The sequence below is a fragment of the Ornithorhynchus anatinus genome, chromosome 14 (genome assembly GCF_004115215.2).
Source record: "Ornithorhynchus anatinus isolate Pmale09 chromosome 14, mOrnAna1.pri.v4, whole genome shotgun sequence".
Classification (NCBI taxonomy): domain Eukaryota; kingdom Metazoa; phylum Chordata; class Mammalia; order Monotremata; family Ornithorhynchidae; genus Ornithorhynchus; species Ornithorhynchus anatinus.
The window spans coordinates 14,195,445-14,216,655 of NC_041741.1; the positions used below are offsets into that span (position 1 = coordinate 14,195,445).

Here is a 21,211-nt window from a genome sequence, read left to right on the forward strand (position 1 = left end):
GCAACGACACTAATACTACTAATAATTGTAATGATAAAGTACTAAATATTAAAGTATAATAGCAATTTATTATTAAAGGCACATCTTCCCCCAGAGGTCTTCCTCTTTTCTCACTCTCTTCCCCGTCACCCTCGCTCTTAGGATTGCACCGTTCATTAACTCCCCTGGCAGCCCCACGGCACTCGTGTCCGTATCCGTAATTGGTTTATCTATATTCACGTCTTTCTCCCCCTCTAGACTTGCTGTGGGGAGGGAACGTGTCTACCGACTCTTCCAAGCTCTTAACGCGCACGGTAAGTGCTCGATAAATACGATCGATCGACTGATTTCACTGCGGTGCCGATAATAACAACTATTCTTACGGTATCTCTGAAGTCCTTACTCTGCGACAAGCGCTGGGGTGGACGCAAGACCGGACGTAGTCCCCGTCCCGCGTGGGACTCACGGTCGGAAGGGGAGGGAGACGGATATTTAATCCCACTTTATGGATGAGCAAACTGAGGCGCCACGTGGCCGAGGGAATATGTCTATCGACCCTGTCGTACTCTCCCGAGTGCTCAGTGCGGTCCGCTGCACGTAGTGAGTGCTCAATAGATGCCGTTGGTCGATCGGTGTGATCGATGGATCGAAGCACGGAGAGATGAAGCCACTTGCCCAAGGTCACGTAGCGGGCGAAGGGCGAGGTCAGAATTGGAGGCCAGATCCTCTGACTCCCAGGACCATGGCACTTTCCATTAGGCCTCCCCGCTTCTGGTTTCCCACTGTTCTGTTCCATCGATCCGTTAGTTCCCGAGCTCTCTGAGGATGGAGATGGGGTCTGAGTCTTCCATTGTACTCTACCGAGTGCTTAGCACAGTACCACGCAGACAGTAAGCACTGAACGGATGCCATTAATCAATTGATTCATCATTTCCCCCAGTGGAAATTCATTCATTCATTCATTCAATAGTATTTATTGAGCGCTCACTATGTGCAGAGCACTGAACTAAGCGCTTGGAATGGACAAATCGGTAACACACAGAGACGGTCCCTGCCCTCTGACGGGCTCACGGTCTAATCGGGGGAGACGGACAGACGAGAACGACGGCAATAAATAGAATCGAGGGGATGAACATCTCATTAAAACAATAGCAAATAAATAGAATCGAGGCGATGTACATTTCATCGTGAGGACGTCTCACCTCTCTGGGATAGGTACCTTGACCCATTCGGATTGAAGGGACCATTTTGTGGAATGACCATAAAGCGGTCAGAAAGTTAATAATAATAATAATGTTGGTATCTGTTAAGCGCTTACTATGTGCAGAGCACTGTTCTAAGCGCTGGGGGAGATACAGGGTCATCAGGTCGTCCCACGTGAGGCTCACAGTCAATCCCCATTTTACAGATGAGGGAACTGTGGCCCAGAGAAGTTAAGTGACTCGCCCACAGTCACACAGCTGACGAGCGGCAGAGCCGGGAGTCGAACCCATGACCTCTGACTCCGAAGCCCAGGCTCCTTCCACTGAGCCACGCTGCTTCCCCAGGTTGGGGACCCTATGGCGGAAGACGAAATCAAGAACCTCCAGATACCTCCGTGGTGTGATTTTCCCGTCAAACGGCAGGGACCGTCTCTATCTGTTGCCGACTCGTTCATTCCAAGCGCTTAGCACAGTGCTCTGCACATAGTAAGCGCTCAATAAATACTATTGAATGAATGAATGAATTTTCTTTTCCTCAGAACTGTGCAGTGGAACCTGGGTCTTGGTCAAGCACGGCCACATTTAATGGGGGGAGAGTTTTAGGATGTTGAAAGGAATGGAAAAACCACCCTTGAGTCCCTCCCTCCCTCGAAGCCCAGTCGACCCCATCTCACCCCCAGCAAGCGAAGAGCCGGGTTCGAAATCAGTGAAAGCCTGCCACAATCTGCGCGGTGTCAGTCGTCAGCCAGATCTGAGCCGAACGTTTCCATTCAGGCTCACGGCTTGTCTTGTCAAGCAACCGAGGGGCTCGTGGCTTTTCTGTCAAGCGTAGAGTCTCACCGGCAGCCCACACACCGATCGCAAAGGTGAAAACAGAACGTCTCATTCTTTCACCTTTCCTCTCGTGGCGTCGGTCCTCCCTCTGGTCTTTTCCCGGGCCCTTCCGGCAGGTAGGGAGAGCGGGAGCGTTCTTCTCTGGTTCCCTCTGAGCAAGTCGGCTCTTGAGTCAGTCTTTCGGCAGATCGTATTTAGTGAGCGCTTAGCGTGTGCAGAGCACTGTTCTAAACTCTTGGGAGAGTGCACTGCAACAAGATACCAGACGTATTCCCTGCACATATGAGTTTACAGTCTAGAGAGGGAGAATCTACACTAACTTCATCTACTGCCTCTCTTTCAACTCCTTCCTTGATCCACTGCAAAGCTCTCCTGAAATCCCACCTCCTCCTTTCGAAGCAGCGTGGCTCCGTGGAACGAGCCCGGGCTTGGGAGTCAGAGGTCGTGGGTTCGAATCCCTGCTCTGCCACTTGTCAGCTGGGTGACTGTGGGCAGGTCACTTACCTTCTCTGTGCCTCAGTTCCCTCATCTGTAGAAAGAGGATCAAGACAGTGAGCCTCACGTGGGACAACCCGATGACCCCGTATCTACCCCGGTGCTTAGAACGGTGCTCTGCACATAGTAAGCGCTTAACAAATACCAACATTATTAATTAATTGTATTTTCCCTCTCCGTTCCCACCCCCGGGGGCTGAATCCTCTCCGCTACCACCGCACCACCTTAGAACTTTAGTTCTTTCTACTTTCCATTGCACTTTTCGTTCATTTATTCATTCAGTTGAATTTCTTGAGCCCTTACTATGTGCAGAGCACTGTACTTTGTACATGTCCTTTAACAAACAATAACATTCATTCAGTAGTATTTATTGAGCGCTTACTATGTGCAGAGCACTGTACCAAGCGCTTGGAATGTACAATTCGGCAACAGATAGAGACAATCCCCGCCCAGTGACGGGCTCACATTCGCACTTCTTCCTCCCGTTTGTAAATTATTTTCTGTCTTCCCCGCCACTGGATTTTTAAGTTCCTTTTGGGCGGGGTTTGCGTTTTCCTCTATCGTACTTTCCCAAGCGTGTAGTAATTTAATGTAAGATTAAACTGTATATTATAAATCATTTATATTAACGTCTGTCTCCCGCTCTTGACTGTAAACTCATTGTGGGCAGGGAGTGTGTCTGCTAACTCTGTTGTACTCTTCCAAGTGCTCAGTACAGTGCTCTGCGTATAGAAGCAGCGTGGTCTAGTGGATAGAGCACAGGCCTGGGAGTCAGAAGGACCTGGATTCTCATTCCGACTCCCCGACGCTGTGTGACCTTAGGCAAGTCATTTCACTTCTCTACGCCTCACCTAGTCTGTAAAATGGGGGTGAGGACTGTGAGCCCCACGTGGGACGGGGACTGTGTCCAACCCGATTAGCTTGCGTCTACCCCGGCGCTTAGAACAGTGCCTGGCGCATAGTAAGCGCTTCTCGGCACAGCCACTCGTCAGCCGGGTGGCTTTGGGCAAGTCCCTTCACTTCTCGATGCCTCAGTTACCCCATCGGGGTTGAAGACTGTGAGCCCCACGTGGGACAACCTGATCACCTTGTATCCTCCCCAGCGCTTAGAACGGTGCTTGGCACATAGTAAACACGTAACAAGCGCCATCATCGTCATTATAAACAGATACCATAACTAGCATTATTATTATCCAAAGGCACAGCAATGCAGAAGGGAGAGGGAGTACACTTCCAAATCGGGGAGGGAACACAAATCCCTTATTTGCCAATCTCCTGCTAAGTCAGCAGTTTCCTTTCCCAGTAGATCAGAGGGCCCCTTCACAGCGGAAGGTTCATTTACCGGCCTCGATGTGGTTTGCATAAGACCGTGTGATCTGATGGGAAACTAGATCGCCTCTCCCCGGAGTTCAGTGCCCCAACAAACCAGAACTGGTTTCTAGCAGGGCCTGATGGAAAGAGCACACATGTGCCTGCAAGTCAGAGAACCTGACTTCTAACCCCAGCTCCGTCCCTTGCTTCCTGGGTGACCTTGGGCAAGTCGCTTAGCTTCTCTTGGCCTCAGTCTCCTCATCTGTAGTGTGAGGATTAAACTGAAAATGGGGAGTAAGCCCCATGAGAGACAGGGACCGTGTCCCGTCCGATTATCTTCTATCTAGCTCAGCGCTTTAGGACGGTGCTTGGCACAGAGTGAGCTCTTAACAGAGACCACCACTGTCGTTATCGTTTGACGTCCTTTTCCCCGGAACTGCCGTTTGGTTTCTGGCTGTAGCACCGGGTCTTTGGCGTGGACGTCTGTTGAAATCCCACGGTTTAACAGCTCTGAATAACTCGGGGATCTTAAGAGTCTGGATTCACTCTAGTTTCCCCTGCAAGTAGGGAGTGTGTCTATTAATTTGACTTTAATAATGATGTTGGTATTTGTTAAGCGCTTACTATGTGCAGAGCGCTGTTCTAAGACTTTACTCTTCCTAGTGGTTAGTACAGTGGCCCTGTACGGAATAGGTGCCCTGTGAGTGCGCTCGATTGATCCGCTGACTGGCTCACCAAGGTCTTTATTTAACGGCAGGGCAATTGTCCTCTTATAAGTCCCCACAAAAGCTGATCGATTAAGACAGAATCCTAGGGGATGACCAGAAATTTAGCGTAATCCTTCGCCCACATCCTCCCTCTGATTTGGAACTCCCTCCCTAGCTCCATATACAGCACAGCGCCACTCTTCCCACTTTCAGAGCCTTGCTAAAATCGCATCTCCTTCTCCGAAAGGTCTTCCCGACGAAGCCCTCTTTTCCCCACCTTCTCCATCACCTATTACCTCGGATCTGCGTGAGAAGCAGCGTGGCCTAGTGGCAAGAGCCCAGGCTTGGGAGTCAGAGGACGTGGTTTCTATCTCCCACCTCCGCCACTTGTCTGCTGTGTGACCCTGAGCAAATCACTTCGCTTCTCTGTGCCTCAGTTACCTCATCTGGAAAATGGGGATTAAGACTGTGAGCCCCATGTGGGACCATCTGGTTATCTTGTATCTACCCCAGTGCTTAGAACAGTACTTGGCACATAGCGCTTAACAAATACCATAATTACTATTATTATCTGCACCCTTTAAATCCTATATATTCACCCCACCCTCAGCTCTATAATATTTGTGTACGTATCCATAATTCATTATTTTTTATGGCATTAAGCACTTACTGTGTGCCAAGCACTGTTCTAAGAGCTGGGGTTCAATACCAGTGTATCAGGTTGGACAGAATCCATATTCCACGTGGGCTCACAGTCTAATTAAGAGGGAGAGCAGGTGTTGAACCCCCATTTTGCGGTTAAAGAAGCGGAGGCACAGAGAAATGAAGTGACTCCCCCAAGGTCACGCAGCAGACGAGTGGTCGAATCATGATTGGAAACCAGGTCCCCTGGTTCTCAGGCCCGGACTTTTTCCACCGGGCCATGCTACTTTCCATTTATTTATAGTAATGTCTGTCTCCGCCAGTAGACTGTAAGCTCCTCGTGGGTAGGGAACTCTGTTATGTAGTAGTCTCTCAAGTGCTCAGTACAGAGCTCTACATACAGTAAGTGCTCATTAAATGCCATTGATTAATCGGTAGAACTGCGCTCTGAATATTTCCCGAAGCCCAGCCAGAATAAACCATTTGCTCCCCCACCAACTCTCCTAGAATACGAACTACCTCAGTCGTCAAACCTCCACGGGGCAGTAATTGTGCCCACGGCTGGGCAACCTTTGTAAAGCGGCATCCGACTGGCTCTCTCTGGTTTGATTGGCTGGGTTCATTAGCTTACGCCAGGTCCCACGTATGCATGTGTGTAACTTCAAGCGTCAGTTGTAGAGTTTTTTTCTGTTTACTCGGTCAGGATGTTTGCTTTTAAGGCAGTGCTATAAAACCAGACGGAGATTGAGCCAAGAGGGGACTTAAAGAAATGGCAGCTATCGTGGGCCGAGAAATCCTGGCCACGATTCCTCTTGCTTAGATACAGACCACGGGTCTTAGTGAGCTAAAGTTCTTGACTGCCAAGTCCTTTTTTTTATGGTCAGTCAGTCAATTGTATTTATTGAGCACTTATTGTGTGCAGAGCACTATACTAAGCGTTTGGGAGAGTACAATTTAACAATAAATGGACACATTCCCTTCCCATATCGGGTTTACAGTCTAGACGGGGAGACAGACATTAGTATAAATAAATAAATTACGGATATGTACGTAAGTGCTGTGGAGCAGGGAAGTGGGAGGGTGAAAAATGAAGGGAGAAAGTCAGGGCAACGCAGAAGGGAGTGGAAGAAGAGGAAAGGAGGGTTTTGTCAGGGAAGGCCTCTCGGAAGAGATGTGCCTTCAATTAGGCTTTGAAGGGAGAGAGTAATTATCCCTTGGTAATGAGGAGGCAGGGCGTTCCAGGACAGAGTCAAGGTGTGGGCGAGAGGTAGGCGGCGACGAGATCAAGGTACAGAGAGAGGTTAGCAGGTTAGACGGTTATAGTATTTTTTAATCACTTACTATGTACCAGGCACTGTTCTAAACACCGAGGTAGATACAAGATAATCAGGTTGGACACAGTTCCTGGCCCACTTGGGATTCACAGTCTTATTCCCCAGTTTACAAATGAGGTCACTAGGCCCAGAGAATCGAAGTGACTCGCCCACGATCGCACAGTAGACAAGTGGTGGGGCCGGGATTAGAACGTAGGTCCTTCTGACTCCCAGGCCCGGGCTCTATCCGTTAGGCCACGCTGTTTCTCGTAATCGTAGTCGGTAGTCAGATCGGTTGTTGCTCTATGGCTCTCTGTGAAATCAAGGCCCCGACACATGGCCTAGTGCCAATGAGTGAATTCGGTACCATTGCACGACCTGACGGCGACAGAAGGAAATGGGCATCTTGGGAACAGACGGGCCCAGGTGGAGAAATTCCATCCAGGATGGGTGGCGCTTGGGTGTGCAAACATGCAGGTCCGGATGGAAGATAGAACTGTGACTCAAGGAAGCAGAAGTTTCTGGGAACTGTGTTTCCCTTAAGCATGAAGTCACATATGACCCAGAATCATTTAGGAATTAGACCCTCCTGGGAGGATAGACAGACCTGTAAAAAACTCTCGTTTCTGCTTGATTCTTTCTCATCTCTCGCCGATTTGCTCTCTTTCTCTGACTTTGTCTGTTTCTCCCCTGGACTCTCCATATCTCTGGCTCTATCTCCCCACTGCTTATCCACTCTCGGGGCTGCTCTGACTCCTCCATGTGTTTAGCTCCGGGCCTGTGTGTTCAGGCTAAAGAACGTTTGTTTATTTATTGAATCAAAAGAACATTAATTTAGCTACTGCCCTCTCTCTCTCTCCCTCTTTCAACCCAGCCCACACACTTCGTTCTTCTAGTGTTAACCTTCCCACTGTGCCTCCATCTCTCCTGTCTCACCGCTGACCCTTAGGCCACGTCCTGCCTCTGGCCTGGAACGTCCTCCCTCCTCAGATCTGACAGATAATTACTCTCGCCCTCTTCAAAGCCTTATTGAAGGTACATCTCCTCCAAGAGGCCTTCCCAGACTAAGCCCCGCTTTTCCTCATTTCCCACTCCCTTCTGCCTTGCCCTGACTTGCTCTCTTTGCTCTTCTCCCCTCTCGGCCCCACAGCACTTATGTGCATATCTGTAATTTTATTTATTTTTATTGATGTCTGTCTCCCCCTCCTCTAGACTGCAATCTTGCTATGGGCAGGGAATATCACTCTTTACTGTTGTATTGTACTTTCCCAAGTGCTAAGCACTCAGTGAATATGATTGAATGAATGAATGAAATATATTTTAAAAAAATCTAGCTCACTCTGTGTAGGTCTGTGGGAAAAACTAGTCCATGTTACTACCCTTTACAGTTCAGCCACACTTTCAAGGAGCTGAACCATGCAAAAAAAAAAAAGGGAAGCAGCCCAACCTAGTGGAAAGAGCACGGGCCTGGGAGTCGGAGGATCTGGGTTCTGATCCAGTGTCCGCCACTCTGCACGCAGTAAGTGTTCAATAAATACTATTGATTGGTTGGTGGGATCAATTGTTCCATGTGGGATGTAGCAAATCCCATAGTCTGGGTTTCCCCAGGAGCCCTTTCTGCCCTCGAGGAACCCTTTTTCCAGCAGACATCATCCCGGAGAACTGAGAGGGGAGGAATTACCAAAGGTTCCAAATCCAGACCCAAGCATTCAACTCCCATTTAAATAAAGGCAATTTCATTTCCTCACAACTTCATATTAACAAAAACAACTCAGTCCCTCCTGACGCTTGTCTAATTGACGGTCACTGCTCTGTAAGAGGACTATGAAAAGAAAATGATTTCCTGTGGTCTCTGAGGCGGCACAGATGTTTCAATTAGAGCTCATACATAGAAAAGTCTGAAAGTGCTGTTGAACGTAGATTAAGAAACAGAACTTTTTCCTTTGAACACACACCTCCAACCTCATCTAAGAACAGGTGTCTACACACAACACCAAGTCTGATTCACCTTGAGGCAGATTCAGTTCAGTAACAACCAGCATGGGAAAGAAAAACCTCCGGAGAGTGATCAGAGGGGAGAGATCTTGTGAAGGACGAAATAAGAAAAGGCAACAAAGACCGTGCTGAACAACTGGGTAAGGAGAGGTTTCCAACACTGCGATGGAAATCGTATTGATAGGGTGAAATCTGGGTAAGCACCTCTGAGACCGCACACACCTGTGGCTGGGGAAGGTAGGTGAAGCCCACGGAGAATCTCATCTGGATGCTCATAATAATAATATTTGTTTAGTGCTCACTATGTGCCAAGCACTGTTTTAAGTACTGAGGTAGATATGGGGCAATCAGGTTGGACACAAACCCTGCCCCACATTGGAGGAAGGGGAATGTAATCCTCATTTTGCAGATGAGGCAATAGTGAAGTGAAGCGACGAATGATGGAGTGATGGACTCCAAGACCCATGCTCTATCCACTAGGCTACATGGCTTGTCCATCACCTGGTGATGATACAGACGGAATCTCCCGTCAAATGGCGGACAAACCCCGGCCAGACAAGTGGGAATTAATTACAGTGCTAGTGGTTTGTGTCATGCTACTCTCTCACGAAGACCTGGAGGGCAGGAGGTAGAGTTGTCGTTTCTGGTTCTTGTCAATAGGGTTCTTGTCGAGAAGCAGAGTGGCTTAGTGGAAAGAGCCCAGGCCTGGGAGTCAGAAGTCCTGGGTTCTAATCCCAGATCCGCCACATGTCCGCTGTGTGACCTTAGCAAGTCAATTCACTTCTCAGAGCCTCAGTTCCCTCGTCTGTAAAATGGGGATTAAGACTGTGTGCCCCATGTGGGACAGGGACTGTGTGCAACCTGATTAGCTAGTATCTCCCCCAGCGTTCAGTACAGTGATAAGTGCTTAACCAATACCATTAAAAAGGGCTTGGGGAGCTCAATACACATTGGAATTTTATGTGGACATAAGACTTTGGGTAACTTTACTTCAAAATAAAGATGTTCCCTGGGCCAGGACACTAACTTCCAAGCAAGTCCTGGCCTGCCTGACACAGAAACCTTAGCCGCTTCTCTAAGTGTTCGTTCTAGCAAATTTCCAGTCCGAATTCTGCAGTGTATTTTTAGTACAGATGTATAAAATTACATTCAAAAAACTGTTCACCAAGCAGTATGTCAGAAAAAAATCACAACAATCTATGCCATAGTTAAAAATGCCCAACACAATCAACTAAACACATAAACATTCAAAAACCTACATTCTCCATTTTTATCTAATAATAATAATAATGCTGGTATTTGTTAAGCGCTTACTATGTGCCGAGCACTGTTCTAAGCGCTGGGGTAGACACACGGGAATCAGGTTGTCCCACGTGGGGCTCACAGTCTTAATCCCCATTTTACAGACGAGGTAACTGAGGCACCGAGAAGTCAAGTGACTTGCCCAAAGTCACACAGCTGACGAGTGGCCGAGCCGGGATTCGAACCCATGACCTCTGACTCCAAAGCCCGTGCTCTTTCCACTGAGCCACGCTGCTTCTCAAACACTGGTCTAAGCGCAGGGGGATACAAGGTAATCAGGTCGTCCCACGTGGGGCTCACAGTCTTCATCCCCATTTTACAGATGAGGTAACTGAGGCACAGAGAAATCAAGTGACTTGCCCAGAGTCACACGGCTGGCAAGTGGCGGAGCCGGGATTCGAACCCATGAACTCTGGCTCCCAAGCCCGCGCTCCTTCCACTGTACCACGCTGAATAATCTAATTTGCCCCTTAGAATCATGTCAAACTAAAAACTTCAGTTGAGATCTGTTCACACATTATCTTTCTTTTTGATAGCCACACCCTTTGTGAGATTCTTTAAAATCGGTAGATCTTGGCGGAAAAAGCTTTCTCTCCAAGAAGCAACAGTGGTGTTCAAGTTAATGCTGCCAGGGATCTAAATGGTCATGCCTTATATTTGATTTTTTTTAATGGTAATTAGTAAACCCTGTTCTAAGTGCTAGTGTGGATTCAAGTTGAGCAGGTTGGATCCAATCCCTGTGCCACATGGGGCCCACAGTCTAAATCAGAGGGAGGGGCATTTAATCCCCATTTTGCAGATGAGTTAACTGAGGCACAGAGAGGTAAAGCGACCTGCTCATGGTCCCTCAGCAAACAGCCAGAAGGTTGTGGGTTCTAATGCCGGCTCCGCCACTTACTTGCTGTGTGACCATGGGCAAGTCACTTCACTTCTCTGTGCCTCAATTCCCTCTCTGTAAAATTGGGATTAAGACTGGGAGCCCCCTGTGGGACAGGGACTAAGCCCAACCTGATTTTCTTATGTCCACACACTAGCGCTCAGAACAGTGCTGGGCACATAGTAAGTGCTTAATAAATACCACAAGTATAATACTTATTATCAACAGAGCCATTAGAACCCAGGTCCCATGACTCTCAGGACCATGCTCTTTCCACTAGGCCGTGGTGCTTCTTATTTGATTTGAAAATACTTTTAGATCTGACTCTCCCATTGGAGTATAAACTCCGCGAGGGCAGGGAGCGCATCTCGTGCATCTCATGTGGGATATTACACACAATAAGGACTCAATACCATTATTGCGGCTGCTGCTATGACTAAATCTACTACTACTACTAATAATAATGTTGGTATTTGTTAAGCGCTTACCATGTGCCGAGCACTGTTCTAAGCGCTGGGGGAGATAGAAGGTAATCAGGTTGTCCCACTTGGGGCTCGCGGTTTTCATCCCCATTTTCCAGATGAGGGAACTGAGGACCAGATAAGTGAAGTGACTTGCCCAAAGTCACACAGCTGACGAGTGACAGAGGAGGGATTAGAACCCGTGACCTCTGACTTCCAAGCCCAGACTCTTTCCACCGAGCCATGCTGCTTCTCTATTACTACTCCTACCTCCCATCTATACTAATCAACTTCACTGACTACTCGTGGCCGTATCGGTGGTTCAGTTCTGTTCCGCTCATTCATGTATCTGGGGTTAAACTGATGGTTAGAAATAAAGTCAACAGTATTAGGTAAAAAAAAAAACAACACCCTCCTCTGTCTGTAAATAATTCAACTGTTCGTCAGTTTAGAGAAGGAATAGCCTAGCATATCTTCCTCTCTCTCTCACACACATTCAGAAATGAACATGCTCCGTTTCAGTACAGTTTATAAACCCTGAGAGCTGTTTCAAAATATCTGGAGTTGGACAGATTTTCAGAGAGTTAGTCATTCTGTGTTCTTCTTCTGATTTATGTGACTTGAGCCCTGCCTCCGCCCATAATGGGAATGAGAGAGACAAAAAAGGCGATTATAGCTGTGTAAAATTTCAGTTTGGTTCAAATGATTTTACTTTTGAATGCATTTTCGTACTTCAGTGTTAAATTTCCTATTGTGTTATAATCCTTTTTTTGAAACCCAGAACATACAGCAGTCTGACAGAAAGTAGTTGTTTTTTTTGTTGTTTTTTTCCAAAATGAGGAATTTACCCTAATAGGAAAATAAGGGAGTTTGTTTTCTGTTGGAAAGTATTTTTGAAAGGTGTAAGCTATTTGTGATACCCTAACTCTATCCCTTTTATGTGCTTCTCCATATCGTCCCTCTTTTGAAGAGGGTTTTCCTTTATTATGGTTTTTACAGTCATCTCCTTTCCATTTCACGAATCCACATTCATTCGTGTGGCAACCGTGAAATAAGTACTCAAGACACACATGTACAGACTCACATGGAGACACCCACACACACAGGTGAAGGGGACTGGTGGCCAGGAGGATAGAGCATGGGCCTGGAGAGCAGAAGGACCTGGATTCTAATCCCAGCTCCACCAATTGTCTGCTGTGACCTTGGGCAAGTCCCTTCACTTCTCTGGGCCTCAGTTCCTTCATCTGTAAAATGGGGATTAAGACCGTGAGCCCCATGTGGTACAGGGACTGTGTCCGATCCGATTGGCTGGTAACTACCCCAGTGCTTAGTAGAGTGCCTGGCATATAGTAAGCGCTTAACAAATACCATGAAAGAAAATAATTAAGGAAGAGTAACCATGACTAACGGCAGCTCCTCCCACTGCTTGGTCGGTTGAGCAAGGAGTAGCAGAGACGGGGAGGAAGAACAAGAAAGAGGAACAGTTTCTCCCTCTAGACTGTGAGCTTGTTGTGGGCAGGGAATGCGTCTACCCACTCTGTTATATGGTACTCTCCCAAGCGCTTAGTACAGTGCTCTGCATACAGTAAGGGCTCAATAAATACAGTTAATTGATTATGGGGAGGTAGAGGCACCGGAGAAGCTGGAGCCCTCAGGGGAGCTGTGGGAGACTGTAAGCTCATTGTGCGCAGGCTGTTTATTGCTACGCTTTACTCTCCAAAGTGCTTAATTCAGTGCTCTTCACGAAGTAAGCGCTCAAAAAATACAATTGACTGAACAAGGAGCCGAGTCAGCCCTAGGGTGAGTCTGGCTGCAGAGGGGGCTCACGCCTGAGCCGGACGGGGACACGAGTAGCCATTGAGTCGAGGAGCAGAGGCTACAAAGGAAACATATAAAGCAAGCAAGAGTGGTAGCTTCTCATGGGCAGGAACTTCTCTTTTTTTAATAGTATTTATGCTTATCAGTCAATCAATTGTATTTATTGAGCACTGACTGTACAGAACACTGTACTAAGCGCTTGGGAGAGAAATAATAATAATAGTATTTGTTCAGTGCTTACTGTACGCCAAGCACTGTACAACGTAACATTGTAACTGAGTTGGTAAACGCATTCCCTGCCCACAACGAGCTTACGCTCTATGTGCCCGGCACTGTGCTAAGCGCCGAGGTAGGTACAACTAATCAGGTCGGACAGAGTCCATGTCCCACATGGGGCTCACAGTCTCTCACCGTGTGCTACGGCGGTAACGTGGGACAAAGGATAAAGTAAAGCCCGCAACCCAAAACACGTGAGCTCTTAGAAAACCAGGTTAAGTAACACACCGACTAGACTAATACAAAGAAAAGTCCAGCAAAGAAGGCTTTATTTACCTCAGTGGGAAAAAGGAAATGTAAAGGAGCAGAACTGTGTGTGTAAGCTTCAAGCAATCTGAGACCCTTATTTTTTCCAATGCCAAACGTGGATTCAGTAAGTCATCGTGGATCAACAGATCACTAGAAAGCGAAAAGCCAAACCAAAATACCCTCTTGGCGGACTGTAAAAGACGAGGGCGGCCAATTAAGAAACGCTTCTCTCAGCTATTTTGGTTGTCCTTCTGGAGTTCTCTCTCCGAGGGCACTGGGAAGAGGGAAGGGAAGATAGGAGTGTTCAATCCTCTGCCGTTAAGGGAAATGGCGAAGAATTGCCACCTCTACATTCTTCTGTGGAAAAAGCATAACTCAAAAATGTTAATTATCCCAGGCAAAGATGAGAGGAAAACTACCCAACATACTCAAAATGGACAATGAGTCTTCCCCTTGATAGATGGCAAAAATCAGCCCCTTCTTACCAAAATGTCATAAGCTGGGAGACTTGCGATGAAAGTAAATGTGTCATATGATACTTTTATGTGGCAATTAGTGGAAAGTAAAATATATTCCCTATATTTATGCACACAACTCCAACCCCCCAAACTTTCAGAGAGTGCTCGAGAGCTTTGATTTACTTTTAAAATCTTACAGTCATTTCTGATTTTCTTCAAGGACACTGACTCCTCTTTCACTCGGTTGGACCTCTGAGGTAAACAACATAAACCATAAAAGATGATGGAAAATGCACAGCAGAGCCTAATTTGGTGCTTGAAACTATTTTCAAATTATATATTATAAATTATTTATTCATACTAGTGTCCATCTCCCCTTCTAGACCTTAAGCGCGTCATGAGCAGGGAACGTGTCTGCTAATTCTGTTGTATTATTCTCTCCCAAATGGTTAGTATAGTGTTCTGCCTGTAGTGAGAGCTCAATGAATACCATTGATTGACTAAATAGGATTGATCGAAATTTTGAGGGGAAGCAGAGTACTTGGTAGCCTACCCTTTTCTTAAGCTCCAGCTCCCTTTTCCAGCACTACAGTGCTTAGGACTAGCTGTTCTCCATCTCTCTTGAGAACAGAGAGAATGAGCTTAAAGCACATTCAGGGAAACTGCGATTAGATATAGATGGTAAGAGCTTTGAAAAGTAGAATTATCTATTGAGGCCCATTAGCGAGTGTCCTTTTCTGGAAGTTTTTAGAGGTCAGAGTCTCATCACCTCAGAATGGGAGGAGACTGGAAGCTCATCGTTAGCAGCGAATGTGTCTACTAACTCTGTTACGTTGTACTCTCCCAAACTCATAGCACAGTGTTCTGCACAGTGTAAGCTCTCAATAAATGGGATTGATGGATTGATAGGAAAAAGAGTAAATGGACCTCCTAACCGTACAATTTTTTTAATGGTATTTGTTAAGCGCTTACTATGTGTCAAACACAGTTCTAACCACTGGAATAGATACAAGATAATCAGGTTAGACAAAGTCCCTGTCCCATGTGGGATTCACTGTCTAAGTAGAAGAGAGAACAGGTATTGAACCCCCATTTTACAGTTTAAGAAACGTAGGCACAGAGAAGTTAAGCGACTGGTCCAAGTTCACACAGTAAGTACGTGATAGAGCCGGGATTAGAACCCAGGTCTTTTCTTACAGGTCCGTGCTTTTCCCACTAAACCAAGCTACTTCCCAGTGCTAATGCAGTCCATACGTGAACCACTTGGGTAAAGAGAAATTCATAATGGGTTATTGGAGAATTTGCCAGACCTCCATTATACAAGCTAATCCAGCCTTCTCCGTGGAGCTTTCCTTGATTATTTTTTTATTTTGCCTAAGTTCCCTAAACTGTAAAATGGGGGTTCAATACCTGTTCTCTCTTCTACTTAGACAGTGAGTCCCATATGGGACAGGGACTTTGTCCAACATGATTGTCTTGTATCTATCCCAGCGATTAGAACTGTGTTTGACACATAGTAAGCGCTTAACAAATACCATTAAAAAAATTGTACAGTTAGGAGGTCCATTTACTCTTATTATTTATGGTTGAAATCCTCCCAACTATATCCGAGCACTTTTGAAGCCTCTTGTTGCACTTCTGAATTTATCTATCTGGCACTCAGTCAATCAATGGTATTTATTGAGCACTTACTATGTTCAGAGCACTGAATGAAGCGCTTGGGAGAGTACAATAAAACAGCTGATATGTTAGGACCTGATTTTCAAAAGCTGGTTCTAAGCAGGTTTACTGTAGGGTTCAATTCCCTTGTTTTCTCTGTGCATAGGTCTAGATATTTGACTCTTTCTGATGCTGAAGTAGGCAGTCCTTGCTTCCTCAGGAGAAGAAAAAAAATTCAGTTTGCTTTTTTCTGTTGCTATAGCAAATTCGTGGCAAAACATATGCAAACCGGAGTTTAAAAGATCTGAAATGCAAGTTAAAATTTCTGACTGTTGTTTGACCTTAAACTTGTCTGAACTCCACCTGAAAATGTCCTTTGCTGAATTCTTAAGGGGATAATTTTTCTTTAATGAATCATAATTTTTCTATTCAGGTACCTGGGCCAGGTGATCTATTTTTCATACGTATGACATATGCACTTTTGTTTAAGTTCGCCATTGATCTTGCTACTTTTCTTTCAAGTCACTGTGAAAAGGTGTTTTAACAAAGCAAGACCATTTATCTTCCCAATTTGATTTGTGTCTTTATAGATGATGGAAATATCACGTAGTTACAGCATCCCAATTATCCAACGGTGTTTTTCAACGAGATTTAAATAGCTGTTTTTCTGCCCAAATAGTGACAGCCCATCATGATGTGAAGTAATTTACTGACTCTTTTGGTAATGCAATGGATTAACACAGGTCTGAAGGGTATGGAATTGAAGGATTTTACCTGATTCAACCCGATTCCAAACCCCAAATCATTCATAGTAAATTAGGGTGAAACTTGAAGCGATTTCTCTTTTGAATATTTTATTTATTAAGTCTATTTTGATAGTGAAAAGTCTAAGTGGCCATCGAGACTCCTGTATTGTCCAGGGAAAGAGTCGATATAATACTGCTGCTGCTACTAATAATAATAATAACAACTGTAGTATTTGTTTAACGCTATGTGCCAGGCCCTGTGCTAAGCACTAGGGTAGTTGACAGCAAACAGGGTGGACAGAGTCCCCGTCCTGCATGAGGCTCACAGTCTTAATCCCCATTTTACAAATGAGGTAGCTGAGGTCCAGAGAAGTTAAGTGACTTTCCCAAGGTCGCACAGCAGAGAGGTGGTGGAGGCAGGATTAGAACCCAGGTCCTCTGACTCCCAGGCCCGTGCTCTAGCCACTAGGTCGTGCCGCCTTCATCGCGGGGCCGGGAGTGACTCACTGAACACCTGTACATGAAGAAGGAGTTTCAAAGAGTGCAGATGAAAGTCACTGAAAATAACTCAGATGTAGATTCTGAGAAGGAGAAGGTCGAGCCCAAGAAATTCAGTGGTTGGTGTCTGTTTGAGTGCTAGATGACATTGCTGCAGGGTACTTCCGTGAGGAAAATGTTTGCTAAGGATAACAGGGTCTAGTTTGTTTTTCATAGGCCTCCTGCTATTCCGTTGTCAGAGACAGGGGCCTCTGAAAAGTGTTAGTAGCAGAGGCTGCATTTGCTGAGAAAAGAAGGCAAACGTTCCTCATTATTCCTATCATTTTTTCCCTGAGAAATATGCTCACGTTTCTTATTTGCTCTTGACCTCCTGGATCAGATCCTGGTCCCGGGAGGCAGGACACCTGGGTTCTAATCCTTGCCTGGCAGGTAGACGTCATGGCTGAGCTGAATTAGAACCCAGGTCGTTGTGACTCGCAGGCCTGTGCTCTAACCATTAGGCCATACTGCTTCTCGTTAGGCTGATTCTCACTTCTTCCCTTCTTCCCGCTGCATTTTGTTCTGACATGTGAAGGCACCAACTGGAGAGTTCTTTCCCGTGGCTCAGATTCATTTTATGACACAGTTAACTTGAAAAGGATTTTATAGCAGTCAGAACTGTAGCGTTCCCACCAGCAGACACTCCCACACACCCAAACCCGACCTACAAGAAAAGAAACAATCGCTGCGCATGAAAACTCGAAGTTAGTCTGTTGCAATTGGCTTTCCCACCGTTTCCATCTAACTTTCAAACCTGCTACGTTTCTACCAGAAAAGTCAGGATAAAATGGACTTTTCGTTATCTGCACTCGTTTCTCAGGCCTCGTGAACGTGTATCGATACATGTAGCCAACGTGGATCGTTGGCTAGCCGCATACTTAAATGGCTTCCGGTCACTCGGTCAATCCATCAGCGGTATTTATTGAGTGCTTATTGTTTGCCGAGCGCTGTACTAAGAGCTTGAGAGAGAAGTTCCCTGCCCACAAGGCGCTTACTCCTTTGCCCTTTTTATTTTATTTTTACATATACAACATGTTAGTATGACAAGCTAAGTGGTAAATTTACTCACCAAGAACTGTTTTGCTTCATTTCCCCCAGTCCTCTGAAAAGTGACAAAGAGGGGACCTTACCCCCATTTTTTTTTTACTTCATTACAATCATATTTTGAAATGCTGTGATATTCTGACTGTACATGGTAATTAGATACAATGTTTAAGTTTATTGGAATAGCATTGCATTTAAAATATATAGCTCTCTCTATATAGATATATATAGATATATATCTGTTGTATTCCTTCTTCCTATACAATACTGACATTATTGCAGTTATTCTCTTAGACAAGTATAGTCTTCTAAGACAGAGACCTGCAAAAGTAGAAAAATCAGTCTCAACTGCCCCAAACACGAGCACACCCATTAACAGCCAGCTCATTAAAAAAGTTCAAATGTTTGTGCTTATTTACACTGACATCTTTCCTTATTTTGTTAGGCTGCAAGAAACTATGGTTAGGTGATCATTTTTTTTCACACTCAAGAAAAATTGATGGCTGTTGAGAGAAACCGTATAAGATCAAAAATCACACCGCTCACTGTGGAAAGAGCAGTCTATTCATTTTAGAAAAGTGCTTTGTGATCATTGTTGCCCTCTTTGAATCGAAGGGACTGTACATACTAATTGTCATCGGAGATTGATTTAATTCGCTCGGAATACTTACGCGCCTTTGATTTGCCAACAGCTTCTTTTATTGGTTGTGTGGGAATGCGAGCCTTTGTGCGAGGGAGTGTGTCATTGCATCAGAACTTGGCATCCGCACGGATCCTGAGAAAACAGGCTGTTTGTTCCCTGGGGAAACTATTCTATAAGCTAACTTTGTTTTCATATACTGTACCCTCCTAGATTAAGCGATTTAGTTTAGCTTGGCCTGGGGCAAAACGTTTCAGGATATTTTAGAAGATCCTGGTATCTAATTAACCCTCAGAAAAGAGTGCTAGATTTCAAGCTTTACTTCCTTATCGGTACACTGCAGAGCCCCGTGGAAGTGTCATTGGAAGCTGACACTTAAATGTCTTGCGCAAACATCGCCCCGCTGACATTCCAAACCCTCCGCTGGTTACTGACGCCGTCAGGACCGCAAAATGGTAAAAGCACTCAATTTGACGCAGACGAACTTAGACGCTTCTCCGGTTTTGATGTCCCTCCGTGACCCCCCACCGAGGTCGGCAAAGAGAGCCGGTAAAAGACCGGGCAGGGGTGAACCACCGATGGAGGAATCTACCTATGACATGTCAATCGTTGAAACTGTGACATTTATTGAGCACTAACTGCGTGCAGAGAACTGTATTAAGCACTTGGGAGAGTACAATATGACAGTCAATCGTACTGATTGAGCGCTTACTGTGTGCAGAGTATTGTATGACAGAGTTGGTAGAGACATTCCCTACCCACAGGGAGCTTATGGTCTAAAGGTGAGCTTAGAGTCTAGAACCTATAATCTACCAACGAATCAATCCTATTGACTGAGCATTTACTGTGTGCAGAGCATGGCACCGAGCAGATGGGAGAGTACAGTATGTCAGAGTTGGTGACATGTTCCCTGCCTACAAGGAGCTTACAGTCTAGAAAGAGAGGTTTGCAGTCTAGAATCTACAATCTATCAATCAAAGGTCTTTATGGAGCACTTCCTGTATGCAGAGCACTATACTAAGCGTTCGCTTGGAAGAGTCCAATGTAACAGATTGGTAGACACATTCCCTGCCCACTGCAAGCTTACAGTCTAGAGGGGAGTTTGCAATCTAGAGTTTGCAGTCTACAGTCACATAGAGTCTATGCTCTTTTGAGAAGTGGCCACATCTGCCGCTGGGTTGGGTCCAGATGTCCAGCGGAAGACTCCGTTGCTATGGCTTGTGCCTCACCCCGGGCCGGGCAGACTTGGACCTTCTAGACTGGAAGCTCGTTGTGGGCAGGGAACATATCTACCAACTCTTTTCATTCATTCGTTCATTCAATCCTATTTATTGAGCACTTACTGTGTGCAGAGCACTGCAGTCAGCACTTGGGAGAGTACAATATAACAATAAACTGACACATTCCCACAACGAGCAGCTGTACCGTATTCACCCAAGCATTTAGTGCAGTGCTGTGGACACAGTAAGCGCTCAATAAATACAGTTGATCGACGGGTTGATCAAACGATCAGACTTACACAGTTTAGGGGACCTGTAGGGCAAAAGACATTTGTCCGTATCCTTTTGCTTTTCCTTTTCTCAGCCTATTACGTTCTGTTCCATTTTTCCTCCTCACTGTTATTTTTTTACTTTGAATTTTTCACCTGAGCTGTGAAAGTGCATCCATTTTAACCTCACACTACTGTAAGGTTAGAAAGCTTTACTCTTTATGACCCGGACCAAAATGTTCATCAAAGGAGTAACCACAATTGCTTATTCATGCAATAAAATTTTAATGAACTCATCTAAAGCTAACCCGAAAGAGCCTCCTCTCTTGCTTTAATCGCACATGGTATCACACGTGTGTGTTATATCACACTGCCACTAGCATCGTCTTTAAATCGGCTAAAGCTCTGTGTGGGTAAATATAAATGTGCACCTAGGCTCCACATCATGTATGTACACACACAGGGTTTCCTTTCAGTTTAAAGATGATGCTAGTGACAGTGAGTTTATATAGGGTATATATCATATACAGTGTAAATACAGGAATATCTGTATTGAGTATACAACCCTCGAATATGTTTATTATACATACCACCAGTTGTCCGAGAACATTGGGATTGCATTCTTGACAAACCACATGTTAAGGAAAACCTGCATTATCGTACATATGCCTTAACCAACGACACATACGTAAACACAGCCGTTTCCTCCAACATGGCATTTCGATCCATCCAGACAGATAGGCAATGTTAGAAGGACGTTCCCTAATTCCCCAGTAGTGTGCTTTCCAAAAACCGTAGTGAAAGTGCGTATTATGAACAAACTGACTATATGTATGTATATGTGTGTATATATATATATATATATATATGTGTGTGTGTGTGTGTGTGTGTGTATAGAGAGAAAGATTTACCAAATGTTTAGTTCAGCACATCTAACCCAGAAATAATGTAACTCTTTTTGACCAATCAATCATATTTATTGAGCGCTTACTGTGTGCAGAGCACTGGACTGAGTGCTTGCAAGAATGGAGTTGGGAGACCCATTCCCTGACACATTCCCTGCCCACAGTGAGCGTACGGTCTAGAAGAGGAGACAGACATTCATATAAATAAATTTCATTATGGCTATATACATAGGTGAGGCTGTGAGTCTGAGGGAGGGGTGAATAAAGAGAGC

The 21,211-nt window shown here is 45.4% G+C and overlaps 1 long non-coding RNA gene across 1 annotated transcript in view; it reads left to right on the forward strand.

The window, feature by feature from the left end:
• Positions 1-252: 252 nt before the first annotated feature.
• The window catches only part of LOC114816391, a 46,614-nt gene continuing 25,655 nt past the window's right edge, over positions 253-21,211 (forward strand). Inside the window, exon 1 of the long non-coding RNA XR_003764160.1 lies at positions 253-293. This is a non-coding gene — a long non-coding RNA (uncharacterized LOC114816391). The remainder of the gene's footprint in view (positions 294-21,211) is intronic.